This window comes from Triticum aestivum, chromosome 2A (genome assembly GCF_018294505.1).
Source record: "Triticum aestivum cultivar Chinese Spring chromosome 2A, IWGSC CS RefSeq v2.1, whole genome shotgun sequence".
NCBI lineage: Eukaryota > Viridiplantae > Streptophyta > Magnoliopsida > Poales > Poaceae > Triticum > Triticum aestivum.
Genome location: NC_057797.1, coordinates 770,536,854 through 770,552,755, shown reverse-complemented (window position 1 = coordinate 770,552,755; position 15,902 = coordinate 770,536,854).

The following is a 15,902-nucleotide window of genomic DNA, read 5'->3' as shown; positions in this document are numbered from 1 at the left end:
GTGCCCCAAAGTTCTACCGGAGAATCACGACGAAAACGTGTGCCAACTCCTATGCATAGGTTCATGGGCGGAACCTGCAAGTTGGTCACCAAAACATACATCAAGTGAACCACGTGATATTCCATTGTCACCACAGATATCCACGGCAAGACATACATCAAGTGTTCTCAAATCTTTAAAGACTCAATCCGATAAGATTATTTCAAAGGGGAAACCCGATTCATTACAAGAGAGTAGAGGGGGGAAGAAACATCATAGGATCCAAATATAATAGCAAAGCTCGCGATACATCAAGATCGTATCACCTCAAGAACACGAGAGAGAGATCAAACACATAGCTACTGGTACATACCCTCAGCCCCGAGGGAGAACTACTCCCTCCTCGTCATGCAGAGCTCCGGGATGATGAAGATGGCCACCGGAGAAGGATTGCCCCCTCCGGCAGGGTGCCGGAACGGGTCTAGATTGGTTTTCGGTGGCTATGGAGGCTTCTGGCGGCGGAACTCCCAATCTATTGTGCTCCCTGGAAGTTTTACGATACGTAGATATATATGGGTGAAAGGAGTACGTCGGTGGACCGAAGGGGGGGCCACGACGCAGGTGGGCATGCCCCTACCCTCGTGAGCACCTCCTTCATCTTCTGACGTGGGGTCCAAGTCTATTAGGTAGGTTTCCTTCCAAAAATAACTTCTCCAGTTGATTTCTTTCCGTTTCGACTCCGTTTGATATTCCTTTTCTTCGAAACACTAAAATAGGCATAAAACAGCAAATCTGGGCTGGGCCTTTGGTTAATAGGTTAGTCCCAAAAATGATATAAAAGTGTATAATAAAGCCCATAAACATTCAAAACAGTAAATAATATAGCATGGAGCAATCAAAAATTATAGATACGTTGGAGACGTATCATCTATCTCTATAGATCTTGATGCTCAATATGTAACTAGCTTCACCGAGGTCTTTCTTTGAAAAACTTCTTTCAAACATTCCTTTATGCTTTCCAGAAAATTCTACATTATTTCCGATCAACAATATGTCATTCACATATACTTATCAGAAATGTTGTAGTGCTTGATACGTCTCCGTCGTATCTACTTTTCCAAACACTTTTGCCCTTGTTTTGGACTCTAACTTGCATGATTTGAATGGAACTAACCCGGACTGGCGCTATTTTCAGCAGAATTACCATGGTGTTATTTATGTACATAAACAAACGTTCTCGGAATGACCTGAAACTTCACGGAGCAACTTTTCAGAAAATATGAAAAATACCTGCAAAAGATGAAGGCCAGGGGGCCCACCACCTGTCCACGAGGGTGGGGGCGCGCCCCCACCTCGTGGGCCCCCTGTTGCCTCTCGGACTCCAACTCCATATATTGTGTTTCGGGGAGAAAAAAATCAAGGACAAGAAATCATCGTGTTTTACGATACGGAGCCGCCGCCAAGCCCTAAAACCTCTCGGGAGGGCTGATCTGGAGTCCGTTCGGGGCTCCGGAGAGGGGAATCCGTCGCCATCATCATCATCAACCATCCTCCATCACCAATTTCATGATGCTCACCGCCGTGCGTGAGTAATTCCATCGTAGGCTTGCTGGACGGTGATGGGTTGGATGGGATCTATCATGTAATCGAGTTAGTTTTGTTAGGGTTTGATCCCTAGTGTCCACTATGTTCTGAGATTGATGTTGCTATGACTTTGCTATGCTTAATGCTTGTCACTAGGGCCCGAGTGCCATGATTTCAGATCTGAACCTATTATGTTTTCATCAATATATGAGTGTTCTTGATCCTATCTTGCAAATCTATAGTCACCTATTATGTGTTATGATCCGTTAACCCCGAAGTGACAATAATCGGGATACTTACCGGCGATGACCGTAGTTTGAGGAGTTCATGTATTCACTATGTGTTAATGCTTTGTTTCGGTTCTCTATTAAAAGAGGCCTTAGTATCCCTTAGTTTCTGTAAGGACACCACTGCCACGGGAGGGTAGGACAAAAGATGTCATGCAAGTTCTTTTCCATAAGCACGTATGACTATATTCGGAATACATGCCTACATTACATTGACGAACTGGAGCTAGTTCTGTGTCACCCTAGGTTATGACTGTTACATGATGAACCGCATCCAGCATAATTCTCCATCACGGATCCATTGCCTACGAGCTTTCCATATATTGTTCTCCTCTTATTTACTTTTTCGTTGCTATTGGTATCATCACTACAAAATACCAAAAACATTACTTTTACTACTGTTACCTTTTGTTATCGTTATCACTACTATCATATTACTTTGCTACTAAACGCTTTGCTGCAGATATTAAGTTTCCAGGTGTGGTTGAATTGACAACTCAGCTGATAATACTTGAGAATATTCTTTGGCTCCCTTGTGCCAAATCAATAAATTTAGGTTGAATACTCTACCCTCGAAAACTGTTGCGATCCCCTATACTTGTGGGTTATCAGTGCTCCCACTCACTTTCTTGTAAATACAGGCTTCACCGCAAGTCTGTATAAAACCATATGCTTTGATCACTTTATCAAAGCATATATTCCAACTCCGAGATGCTTGCACCAGTCCATAGATAGATCGCTGGAGCTTGCTCACTTTGTTAGCACCTTTAGGATTGACAAAACCTTCTAGTTGCATCATATACAACTCTTATTTAAGAAAATCATTAAGGAATGCAGTTTTGACATCCATTTGCCAGATTTCATAAAATGCGGCAACTGCTAACATGATTCGGACAGACTTTTAAGCATCAATACGAGTGAGAAAATCTCATCGTAGTCAACACCTTGATCTTGTCTGCGACAATTCGAGCTTTGTAGATAGTAACACTACTATCATCATCCGTCTTCCTCTTGAAGATCCATTTATTCTCAATGACTCACCGATCATCGGTCAAGTCAATCAAAGTCCATACTTTTTTCTCATACATGGATCCCATCTCAGATTTCATGGCCTCAAGCCATTTTGCGGAATCTGGGCTCATAATCGCTTCCTCGTAGTTTGTAGGTTCGTCATGGTCTAGTAACATGACTTCCAGAACAGGATTATCATACCACTCTGGTCCAAACCGTACTCTGGTTGACCTACGAGGTTCGGTAGTAACTTGATTTGAAGTTTCATGATCATCATCATTAGCTTCCTCACTAATTGGTGTAGGAATCACTGGAACTGATTTCTGTGATGAACTACTTTCCAATTTGGGAGAAGGTACACTTACCTTATCAAGTTCTACTTATCTCCCACTCACTTCTTTCAAGAGAAACTCCTTCTCTAGAAAGGATCCATTCTTAGCAACAAAATATCTTGCCTTCGGATCTGTGATAGAAGGTGTACCCAATAGTTTATTTTGGGTATCCTATGAAGAAGCACTACTCCGATTTGGGTTCGAGCTTATCAGTTTGAAACTTTTTCACATAAGCATCGCAACCCCTAAGTTTAAGAAACGACAGCTTTGGTTTCTTGCCAAACCATAGTTCATATGGTGTCATCTCAACTAATTTATTTGGTGCCCTATTTAACATGAATGCAGTTGTCTCTAATGCATAACCTCAAAACGATAGTGGTAAATCGATAAGAGACATCATAGATAGCACCATATCCAATAAAGTACGATTACAACGTTCGGACACACCATTATGCTGTGGTGTTCCAGGTGGCGTGAGTTGCGAAACTATTCCAGATTGTTTCAAATGAAGACCAAACTCGTAACTCAAATATTCGTGTCCGCGATCAAATCGTAGAAACTTTATTTTCTTGTTATGATGATTTTCCACTTCACTCTGAAATTCTTTGAACTTTTCAAATGTTTCAGAATTATGTTTCATTAAGTAGATATACCCATATCTGCTCAAATCATTTGTGAAGGTCAGAAAATAAAGATACCCGACGCGAGCCTCAACAGTTATCGGATCGCATACATCAGTATATATTATTTCCAATAACTCAGTTGCTCGCTCCATTGTTCCGGAGAACGGAGTCTTAGTCATCTTGCCCATGAGGCATGGTTCGCAAGCATCAAGTGATTCATAATCAAGTGATTCCAAAAGTCCATCAGCATGGAGTTTCTTCATGCGCTTTACACCAATATGACCTGAACGGCAGTGCCACATATAAGTTGCACTATCATTATTAACTTTGCATCTTTTTGTTTCAATATTATGAATATGTGTATTACTACGATCGAGATTCAATAAACCATTTATATTGAGTGTATGACCATAGAAGGTTTTATTCATGTAAATAGAACAACAATTATTCTTTGACTTAAATGAATAATCATATTGCAATAAACATGATCCAATCATATTTATGCTCAACGCAAACACCAAATAACATTTATTTTAGGTTCAACACTAATCCTGAAGGTAAAGGGAGTGTGCGATGGTGATCTTATCAACCTTGGAATCACTTCCAACTCTCATCATCACCTCGCCCTTAACTAGTCTCTGTTTATTTTGCAACTCCCGTTTCGAGTTACTACTCTTTGCAACTGAACCAGTATCAAATACTGAGGGATTGCTATAAACATTAGTAAAGTACACATCAATAACATGTATATCAAATATACTTTTGTTCACTTTGCCATCCTTCTTATCCACCAAGTATCTAGGGCAGTTCCACTTCCAGTGACCATTTCCTTTGCAGTAGAAGCACTCAGTTCCATGCTTGGGTCTAGCTTTGGGCTTCTTCATGGGAGTGGCAACTTGCTTGCCATTCTTCTTGAAGTTCCCTTTCTTTCCCTTGCCCTTTGACTTGAAACTAGTGGTCTTGTCAACCATCAACATTTGATGCTTTTCTTGATTTCTAGCTTCGTCGATTTCAGCATCACGAAGAGCTCGGGAATCGTTTTCGTCACCCCTTGCATATTATAGTTCATCACTAAGTTCTAGTAACTTGGTGATAGTGACTAGAGAACTTTATCAATTACTATCTTATCTGGAAGATTAACTCCCACTTGATTCAAGCAATTGTAGTACCCAGACAATCTGAGCACATACTAACCGGTTGAGCTATTCTCCTCCATCTTGTAGGCAACGTATTGTTAGAGGTCTCATACCTCTCGACACGGGCATGAGTATGAAATACCAATTTCAAATCTTAGAACATCTTATATGTTCCGTGGCATTCAAAACGTTTTTGAAGTCCCGGTTCTAAGCCGTAAAGCATGGTGCACTAAACTATTAAGTAGTCATCATACCGAGATTTGTCAAACGTTCATAATGTGTGCATCTGCTCCTGCAATAGGTCTGTCACCTAGCGGTGCATCAAGGACATAATTCTTTTGTGCATCAATGAGGATAATCCTCAGATCACGGACCAAGTCCGCATCATTGCTACTATCATATTTCAACTTCTTTTTCTCTAGGAACATATCAAAATTAAACGGGAAGCTACATCGCAAGCTATTGATCAACAACATATATATGCACTTGCTATCAGGACTAAGTTCATGATAAATTAAAGTTCAATTAATCATATTACTTAAGAACTCCCACTTAGATAGACATCCCTCTAATCATCTAAGTGATCACGTGATCCATATCAACTAAACCATGTCCGATCATCACGTGAGATGGAGTAGTTTTCAATGGTGAACATCACTATGTTAATCATATCTACTATATGATTCACGCTCGACCTTTCGGTCTCCAGTGTTCCGAGGCCATATTTGCATATGCTAGGCTCATCAAGTTTAACCTGAGTATTCCGCGTGTGCAAAACTGGCTTGCACCCGTTGTATGTGAACGTAGAGCTTATCACTCCCGATCATCATGTGGTGTCTCAGCACGAAGAACTATAGCAACGGTGCATACTCAGGGAGAACACTTGTACCTTGAAATTTAGTGAGAGATCATCTTATAATGCTACCATCGAACTAAGCAAAATAAGATGCATAAAGGATAAACATCACATGCAATCAAAATATGTGACATGATATGGCCATGATCATCTTGCGCCTTTGATCTCCATCTCCAAAGTACCGTCATGATCTCTATCGTCATCGGCATGACACCATGATCTCTATCAACATGCCATCACATGGTCGTCTCGCCAACTATTGCTATCGCATAGCGATAAAGTAAAGCAATTATTTGGCGCTTACATCTTATGCAATAAAGAGAGAACCATGAGGCTTCTGCCAGTTGCCGATAACTTCAACAAAAACATGATCATCTCGTACAACAACTTATATCTCATCATGTCTTGACCATATCACATCACAACAAGCCCTGCAAAAACAAGTTAGACGTCCTCTACTTTGTTGTTGCAAGTTTTACGTGGCTGCTATGGGCTGAGCAAGAACCGTTCTTACCTACGCATCAAAAACCACAACGCGGTATAGTGATTGCTTTTTAATCTTCAGAAAGAACCTTGTTCATTGAATCTGATTCAACTAAAGTTGGAGAAACTGACTCCCACCAGCCACCTATGTGTGAAGCACGTCGGTAGAACTAGTCTCGTGTAAGCGTATGCGTAATGTCGGTCTGAGCCGCTTCATCTAACAATACCACTGAATCAAGAATCAACTAGTGACGGCAAACAATATGTATATACCCACGCCCACAACTCCTTTGTGTTCTACTCGTGCATATAACATCTACGCATAGACCTGGCTCGGATGCCACTGTTGGGGAACGCAGTAATTTCAAAAATTTCCTACGCACACGCTAGATCATGGTGATTCATAGAAACGAGAGGGGAAGAGTGTTTTACATGTACCCTCGTAGACCGTAAGCGGAAGCGTTATGACAACGCGGTTGATGTAGTCGTACGTCTTCACGATCCGACCGATCCTAGTACCGAAAGTACAGCACATCCATGATCTGCACACGTTCAGCTCGGTGACGTCCCACGAACTATCGATCTAGCTGAGTGCCGAGGGAGAGCTTCGTCAGCACGACGGCGTGATGACGGTGATGATGATGCTACCGGAACAGGCTTCGCCTAAGCACCACTACGATATGACCGAGGTGGATTATAGTGTGGGGGGCACCGCACACGGCTAAGGGATCAATGATCAACTTATGTGTCTATGGGGTGCCCCCTGGCCACGTATCTAAAGGATGGAGGGAGGAGGAGGTTGGCCCTCATAGGGCGTGCCCAAAGTGTGGAGCCCTACTAGGACTCCCTAGTCCTAGTAGGATTCCACCTCCCGCATGGAATAGGAAAAAGGGAAGGGAGAAGGAGAAGGAAGGAAGGGGGCACCCCCTTTACCTAGTCCAATTCGGACCGGTCCATGCGGAAGGGGCGCGGCCACCCTTGAGGCCTTTCCCTCCTTTCCCGTATGGCCCATTAAGGCCCAACACAAATTCTCATAACTCTTCGGTACTTCGAAAAATACCCGAATCACTCGGAACCTTTCTGATGTCCGAATGTAGCCTTCCAATATATCGATCTTCATGTCTCAACCATTTCAAGACTCCTCGTCATGTCCCTGATCTCATCCGGGACTCCGAACAAACTTCGGTCATCAAATCACATAATCATAATACAAATCATCACAGAAAGTTAAGCGTGCAGACCCTACGGGTTCGAGAACTATGTAGACATGACCGAGACTCATCTCCGGTCAATAACCAATAGCGGAACCTGGATGCTCATATTGGTTCCTACATATTCTACGAAGATCTTTATCGGTTAAACCGCATAACAACATACGTTGTTCCCTTTGTCATCGGTATGTTACTTTCCCGAGATTCGATCGTCGGTATCTCAATACCTAGTTCAATCTCATTACCGGCAAGTCTCTTTACTCGTTCCGTAATGCATCATCCCGCAACTAAATCATTAGTCACATTGCTTGCAAGGCTTATAGTAATGTGCATTACCGAGAGGGCCCAGAGATACCTCTCTGATAGACGGAGTGACAAATCCTAATCTCGATCTATGCCAACTCAACAAACACCATTGGAGACACCTGTAGAGCATCTTTATAATCACCAAGTTATGTTTTGAAGTCTGATAGCACACAAGGTGTTCCTCCGGTATTCGGGAGTTGCATAATCTCATAGTTAGAGGAACATGTATAAGTCATGAAGAAAGTAGTAGCAATAAAACTGAACGGTCATTATGCTAAGCTAATGGATGGGTCTTGTCCATCACATCATTCTCTAATGATGTGATCCCGTTCATCAAATGACAACACATGTCCATGGCTAGGAAACTTAACCATCTTTGATTAATGAGCTAGTCAAGTAGAGGCATACTAGGGACACTCTGTTTGTCTATGTATTCACACATGTACTAAGTTTCCGGTTAATACAATTCTAGCATGAATAATAAACATTTATCATGATATAAGGAAATATAACTAACAACTTTATTATTGCCTCTAGGGCATATTTCCTTCATCTATATCTATTCACAGGGTTTGCTGTCAGTTTGCTTGCCAGAATGTCAGACCAGAGTGATAGTCAGAACAGGTCAGAAGAGCAGGTGTAATTGAGTGAGGGCACTAGTCCCTCAAGTACCTCAGATGATGGTAGCACTAGCACTCCTAGTAATTTGCCAAAGGCAGCCACCGGGTCAAGGAAGAAGAAAACCTCAGATTCTGAAGATGAGGACTATGTGGCTACCGAGGAAGAAGTCAGCTCCAAGAAGAAGGTGCTAAAGAAAGAGTATGGCACAGCTGCAACAACTAAGCCAGGGTTGAACAAGAAGTCACCAGCAAGAAGGATTCCTATATCTAAGGCTAGAGCCTCCACTCAAGAAAGTACAGAGTTCACTCTTGAACCCAAAGAGGCTAGAGAAGGAAAGAAGAGGAAGGAGAGGGTCAAGAAGACCATTGCTAGAGTTCTTGGTAGATCCTCCATCATGAGAGAGCCAGAAGAAGATGAAGAGGAAGAGGATGCTGCTTCATATCCCAAGTCACAAAAGCTTATGGGAGATGTTATCAAATCAAGGGCTACTGCTTCAAAGCCCAAAAATGCTCCCAAAGCTGCTGCTCAAACCACCAAGTCTAAGCCCAAGAGAAGCACCAGAAACATTCCTGCTGAAGAAAAGAACAAGTCCCCAGTGCCTGAAGTTGAAGAAAAGGATGATGAAACCCTAGTGCTAAGAAAATTGAAACCCAAGATTCCAGACCACAATGATGCTCATCCAGTAACTGAGGACATGAATATCAGGAAGAATGCAGGACTGAGATTGTGGAGACTGTCTAATCCTTATGCTGTGAGGAGGAGGACTGTTGTTGACTATAGGTTCCACACCAAGGAACAACAGGATTTCTATGAGACTATTCTGCTTGACAAGAAGCCAATTGTCTGCGATATGAAATGGGTCGATTGGGGATACATTGATGAGAATGAAGACTTCTTCCCAGGTGTAAATGAAAGCTTCAGAGCTTGTGGAGTTGATGAGTTTGTGGGTCAAAAGTTGACCAAATGGAATGATGAGCTAGTTATGCAATTTTACTCCACTGCACATTTCTATCCAGATGGAAGGATAGTATGGATGACTGAAGGTACGAGGTACCAATCAACTGCTGAAGAATGGTCCAAGTTGATCAATGCCCTAGAGGAACATGATGATGATTTGGATGTGTATGCAAAGAAGAAGAAAGACCACAACTCTATGGCAAACATGTACAAAGAGATCCATGATAAAGCTTTGGAGACACACAAGCTTGGATCTGTGCACTATTTGTTGTCTGGTCTGCGTACTATCAACACTATCTTAAGGCATACTTTGCTACCCAATTCTGGAGATCACAAGATGATTAGAGGACATTCCATCAACTTTCTGCAAATCTTTAATGTACCTCAAAAATTCAAGGTCATGAGTTTGATCGTGGAGACAATCAAGAGGACAGCTACTGATCAGAAAAGATCTTGTGGGTATGCTCCACACATTCAGGAGCTCATCAACTCAAAGATGGGCACATGCACCTACCTGTTGGACAAGGAGCACTTACCTTTGCACCCAGAACTTGAAGATAACACCGTCGTGATGAATGAGGATGAACATTCATCAGCACAAGCACAAGAGAAGAGAGCTAAGGCAAAGGCAGAAAAAGCTGCAAGGATGCCAACTGCTGAGGAAGCATCTCAGGTGTTCCTGAAAAGCAAACAAGATCAATTGGGTTATCTAATACAAGCAACATTAAGGATTGAGAAGGGCTTGGCCACCCTGACTCGGAATCAAGAGAGCTTGGAAAGGATTGTTGAGACAAAATTCTATGATCTTGACCTCAAGGTGACTGAGATACAGATTGCAGTTGAGCAGCTCCAGGAGGAAGCTGAGCAGAAGAGAGGGAAGGAAATTATGGATGCTTTTCAGCGTTGTAACACCCTCGATGCGACTATATCTCCCACGTGTCGAGGCACGACTTAGAGGCATAATCGCATTGAAGGCATATGTCACAAGTGAGGTAATCTTCACACAACCCATGTAATATAATAAGGAAAAGGATACATAGTTGGCTTACACTCGCCACTTCACACAATTACATGAATAAAGCATTACAACATCCAAATACTCTCAGGGCCCGACTACGGAGCCAAAATAAAAGAAGAACCCCAAATGCGACAAAGGTCCCCGATCGACCCCAACTGGGCTCCACTACTGATCAACTGGAACGAAACAACACAAAGGACAAGATCTTCATCGAGCTCCTCCTGAGCTTGGTTGCGTCATCTGCACGGTCTCATCGGCACCTGCAAACTGGTTTTGGAAGTATCTGTGAGCCACGGGGACTCAGCAATCTCGCACCCTCGCGATCAAGACTATTTAAGCTTATGGGTAAGGTAAAAGGTATGAGGTGGAGCTGCAGCAAGCGACTAGCATATATGGTGGCTAACCTATTCGTAAATGAGAGCGAGAAGAGAAGGCAAAGCACGGTCGATAAAAGTATGATCAAGAAGTGATCCTGGACTACCTACGTCAAGCATAACTCCAACAACCGTGTTCACTTCCCGGACTCCGCCGGAAAGAGACCATCACGGTTACACACGCAGTTGATTCATTTTAATTAAGGTCGACTTCAGGTTTTCTACAACCGGACGTTAACAAATTCCCATCTGCCCATAACCGCGGGCACGGCTTTCGAAAGTTCAAATCCCTGCAGGGGTGTCCCAACTTAGCCCATCACAAGCTCTCACGGTCAACGAAGGAATAGACCTCCACCCGAGACATTCCGATCAGACTCGGTATCCCAGTACAACAAGACATTTCGACAGGGTAAAACTAAACCAGCAACACCGCCCGATGCGCCGACATCCTGATGGGAGCTGCACATATCTCGTTCTCAGGGCAATACCGGATTGTCCAAACTTCCGTTAGGCCAGCCCAGAGTTGCCCCTGGTAGCCACCGGCGGCTGACATTTTGGACCAACACTTAGACAAGCACTGGCCCGGGGGGGTTAAAATAAAGATGACCATCGGGATGCGCGACTCCCAAGGGAAAAAAGGCTAGGTGGCAAATGGTAAAACCAATGTTGGGCATTGCTGGCAAAGCTTTACTTAAGGCGAACTGTCAAGGGGTTCCCATTATAACCCAACCGCGTAAGGGACGCAAAATCCGGGAACATAACACCGATATGACGGAAACTAGGGCGGCAAGAGTGGAACAAAACACCAGGCATAAGGCCGAGCCTTCCACCCTTTACCAAGTATATAGATGCATTAATTAAATAAGATATATATAGTGATATCCCAACAAGTAAACATGTTCCAACAAGGAACAACATCTCCATGTTCCAACACGGAACAAACTTCAATCTTCACCTGCAACTAACAACGCTATAAGAGGGGCTGAGCAAAGCAGTAACATAGCCAATCAACGGTTGCTAGGACATTGGTGGGTTAGAGGCTGAACATGGCAATTTGGGAGGCTGACAAGCAAGTGGTAGGCATCGTAGCAATGGCATAGCAAAAGAGCGAGCATCTAGCAAAGCAAAGATAGAAGTGATTTCGAGGGTATGATCATCTTGCCTGAAATCCCGCAAGGAAGAAGAACGAGTCCATGAAGAAGACAAGCGGACGTAGTCGAACGGATCCTCACAAACTCGACGTTACCGGAACCAACCCGAAGAAGCAATCACCGGAAAAGAAGCACACAACATAGTAAACAACCAACACATCAACATGGCATGATGCACAATCAAGTATGATGCATGTCCGGTTTAAAGAGGCATGGCATGGCAAAATGCACAAGCAATCCTACAATTTAAGTGGAGCTCAATATGCAACGAGATGCATATTGACAAAACACCACATCAATTATTTAGTTCTCTCTCGTTTATGTACCCAACAATATTAAATGTTGATTAACATGGCAAGAGGTGAAGCAAATGAAAACTACCTATCTAGTCAAGTTTAAATGAGGCCGGAAACAACGAAGAACAATTCCGGAAAATCCTCATAGCATATTTTAGATTTGGTACTGTTCTGTCCTAAAACATATTTTAGAGTTGTTAGGCATGCAAAACAATGTCACCATGTTAAACTAGGCAAAATTCTACCCCATTTACATATAAAGTTTATTAAAATCGGAGTTACGGTTATTTAGCTATGAATTAAACCGTTTTAGCATGGCATAGGGGCAAATTAATGCAAACAACATTTTAAATATTTTAATTGTTGTTATCATGATGCGGATGACATGAACAAGTTTATGCAAGTTTTAAGAAAATGTAGATAAGAGCATTATGAAGCATTTGTCACCGTGGTGGAAAGAAGAGGGGTGCCACGGCAACGAATCCAAAAAATGATGCCACGGCAACATATCGGTTCCGGTAACTCGCGGAGATACCGGCGCAAAAGGAAAAGTGACGGGAGCGTGACACGCGATAGGAGGTGGGGTGATCCCGGATACCGGGTTCCCACAAGATGGTGGCAAGGCAAAAGAGGGGCAACGTGCACCGAACAACTCCGACACGGAGCAAAAACGAGCATTTCATACATCACACATGCATTCGTTCAAGGACGTCGACTCGGGGTTATACCTTCGGAGCGTGCATTTTCGAAGTGAATCGGTTCGGAGGGAAGTAGTCGTTCTCGCGGCGATAGTGGTTCACGTTTCGAAGAGGAAGTAATTGTTCACGGGGTCGTCGTGGGAAGTAGGGGTACATGACGACGTAGAGGTACTCGCGACGGTAGTCGTTCACGTTCACGTTACACGGGTCTTCGGTGACGGTCGTCGTACATGTTTCGTAGTGGTACTTGCGACGGTAGTGGTACACGTTTCGTAGACGTTCGAGCCATATCGGTAGCGGTACTTGATGAATCGCGAAACAGACTTGGCGTCTTCGTGCGTAGGGGTACTTGGCGTTTCCGGAGACGACGGTAGAGGTACTTGACGCGTCGTTGTGGTACTCGGCAAAATCACAGAGAAGATGCTTGGCGGTCCTGGTATGGTCTTGGCGTCCATGTAGTCGATCTTGCAGATCTTGACGGTCCAACACAAAACATCACAAGGGGCCTCGGGGCGGCGACAGCAAGGACACGATGGTGGTGGTGAGCGGCAGAGGCTCGCCAGAGAAGCTGGTGGCGACTCGGCGCGACGCGGTGGAGCATGGGGACGGCGCTGGCCCTCTCCTCCAGCGAAGCAAGACGACGGTGAGCTGGGTTCAGCGATGCCGGGAGTCCTGTTGGCTTGGTGTCGCGATGAACGAACAAGGACGACCAGGGGCGCGATGCACTTGAGGGTGCGGGGGCGCGATGGAGCTCGGTGGGCGTGCTCCTCTGCGCGTGGACAAGGGCGAAGGTGGGCGGCCGAGGGGGACCTCCTGTCCAAGGCACAGGGTGGAAACTCCGGCCATGCTACGATGCGGCTCCCTGCGCGAAGAAACAGAGAGAGGGATACGGGTGAGAGAGAGAGGGAGAGCAACGAGGGAGAGGAAAAAAAATGGAGGCGAGGTCGGCCTGAAACGGCAGCACGGCGACGCGGTCCGGCGGCTCGGCAAGAGAAGAAGGCGCGGGCGGCAGGTTTGGGCTCGCCGGCCGGCAGGGCGCCATGGCGAGGAGGAGGCCGCAGGTTAGGGAGGAGGTAGCGAGCAAGAGGAGGAAGGAGCGTGGGGATCTCCTCCCCCTGGTGCGATGCGTGTGCGTGGCGGCACAGGGAGAACAAGGGAGAGGGAGATGGAGATGGGATCGGGCGATGCTGGTCTCTGGCGGCGCGAGCAGGGAGACGAGAGAGATGGGGATCGGGCCAGGGAGAGGGTTAGGTTAGGAATAGGTGGGCCGGCGCGGGAGGCCCAGTTGGGAGGAGGTCTAGCATGCCGGTGGGGATGGAGAGGCCCAGGTGGGCAGGGGCGCGGCTGGGCCTAGAGATGGCCTAAAGGCCGGCCTGCTGTTCTCTCACACTACTACAAGAAAAGAGAAAAAAACAGATATTACGAAAGAAAAGAAAGAGGGGTTAGGGAAAGAAGTTGGACACGCGGATAACATACCCGGACTCGCAGAAATGTGCACGATCCAAGGAAAATGGAGTAGCCAAGATCGAATGAAAAGAATTCAAACTCATTTGAATTTAATTCAAATGGGTTTGAACTAGGATAGGTTTTTCGAAGTGCCCAAAAATGTTGAGAATTTAGGTGGAGCTCCGGAAAAATGAAGAAAAGATATATGACAAAGTTAGAGACTAAGAGTTGAGAAGGAAAAAGGCATGAGGATTATTTTGCACGTGTGTTATGGTGAATATCAAATTAAGAAATATTGAATATAGCTCCCTACTATCGGGAGGATAGGTTATAAAGAGAAACCACCATGTGAGTTCCCTCGATTTAAATGGACCGAAGATCCATGCAATTTATTTAGTTGAGATGCAAAAGATTTATGAGATGATGGCATGATGACATGATGCAATGCATGACACGCAAGCAACAACGACTAACTGGACGACACCTGGCACATCGGTCTCGGGGCGTTACAACACTCCACCACTACGAGAGGATCTCGTCCCGGGATCTAGAATGGCACCGGGGGAAGACGGTAGAGAAAAGAGGAGAGGTAAAACTAAGTTGCTTCTTTGACAAACGAGTGAAACCACGAACCTTGAAGAGGTTGAACAAATTCGAGAAAAGAATACAACGAAGGTGAACAAGGTCGAAAACAGCCATTTAGAAAAGAGGAAGAAAGAACATTGCGAAAAACCTTGAGGTTGAAGGGAAGATATATATTGAAAACACTCCGGTTAAGGAAGGGGATCAAGGAAGACCAAATTCGGGCAGCACTCCGGTTGAAAAGAAAAGGAATTGAATAAGGTCTTGATAAGATGAGAAGATTCTTGATGAAATCACAACACACTGCCACCGGAACTATTGAATGAGTGGAACAAGGGGTAAGAAAGATCTCAGAAAGCACTCCAGTTGAGAAGGGAGTCAAAATTTGATAAGATGAGAGAGCTCAAATGAAAACACGACACTCTGGTTGAGAAAGGGATGCAAGACTTGATAAGGCAAAAAGAACTTGAACAGAATGGCACCACATCCCGGTTAAATGGATAAGCATGACAAGAACATGATCCTGACAAGAACAATAAGAAGGTTTGAAAAGAGCAACATCCCAAAGCCTCCGGAACAAAAGAATAGAAGATAGATAATTGAAATAAGAGAATGGAGAAGAAAATGCCAACTTCTGCCACAAAAGAGTTTGGAAAGGCATCTTTAGGAGAAGGGTTGAACGGAGTTGTTGGAAAAACCACCAACGAAAAGAATAAGGTTGATATGGTCTTATGGAATACATCTCAAATTATGAGGTGACAACCTGCCACTCACGGGAAAAGAATTGGATTGATAGGAACAAGGAGACGAGAAGCTTAATTCACCGGGAGGATAGAAGAAGAGCTTGGATCAATTATAAGCACCATAATTAACAACAATCCTTAGGGAAAGTTTTGGTGAAATATAACCCAAATAATTCCAATGACGAGATTGATGGATTTAAAATATCCC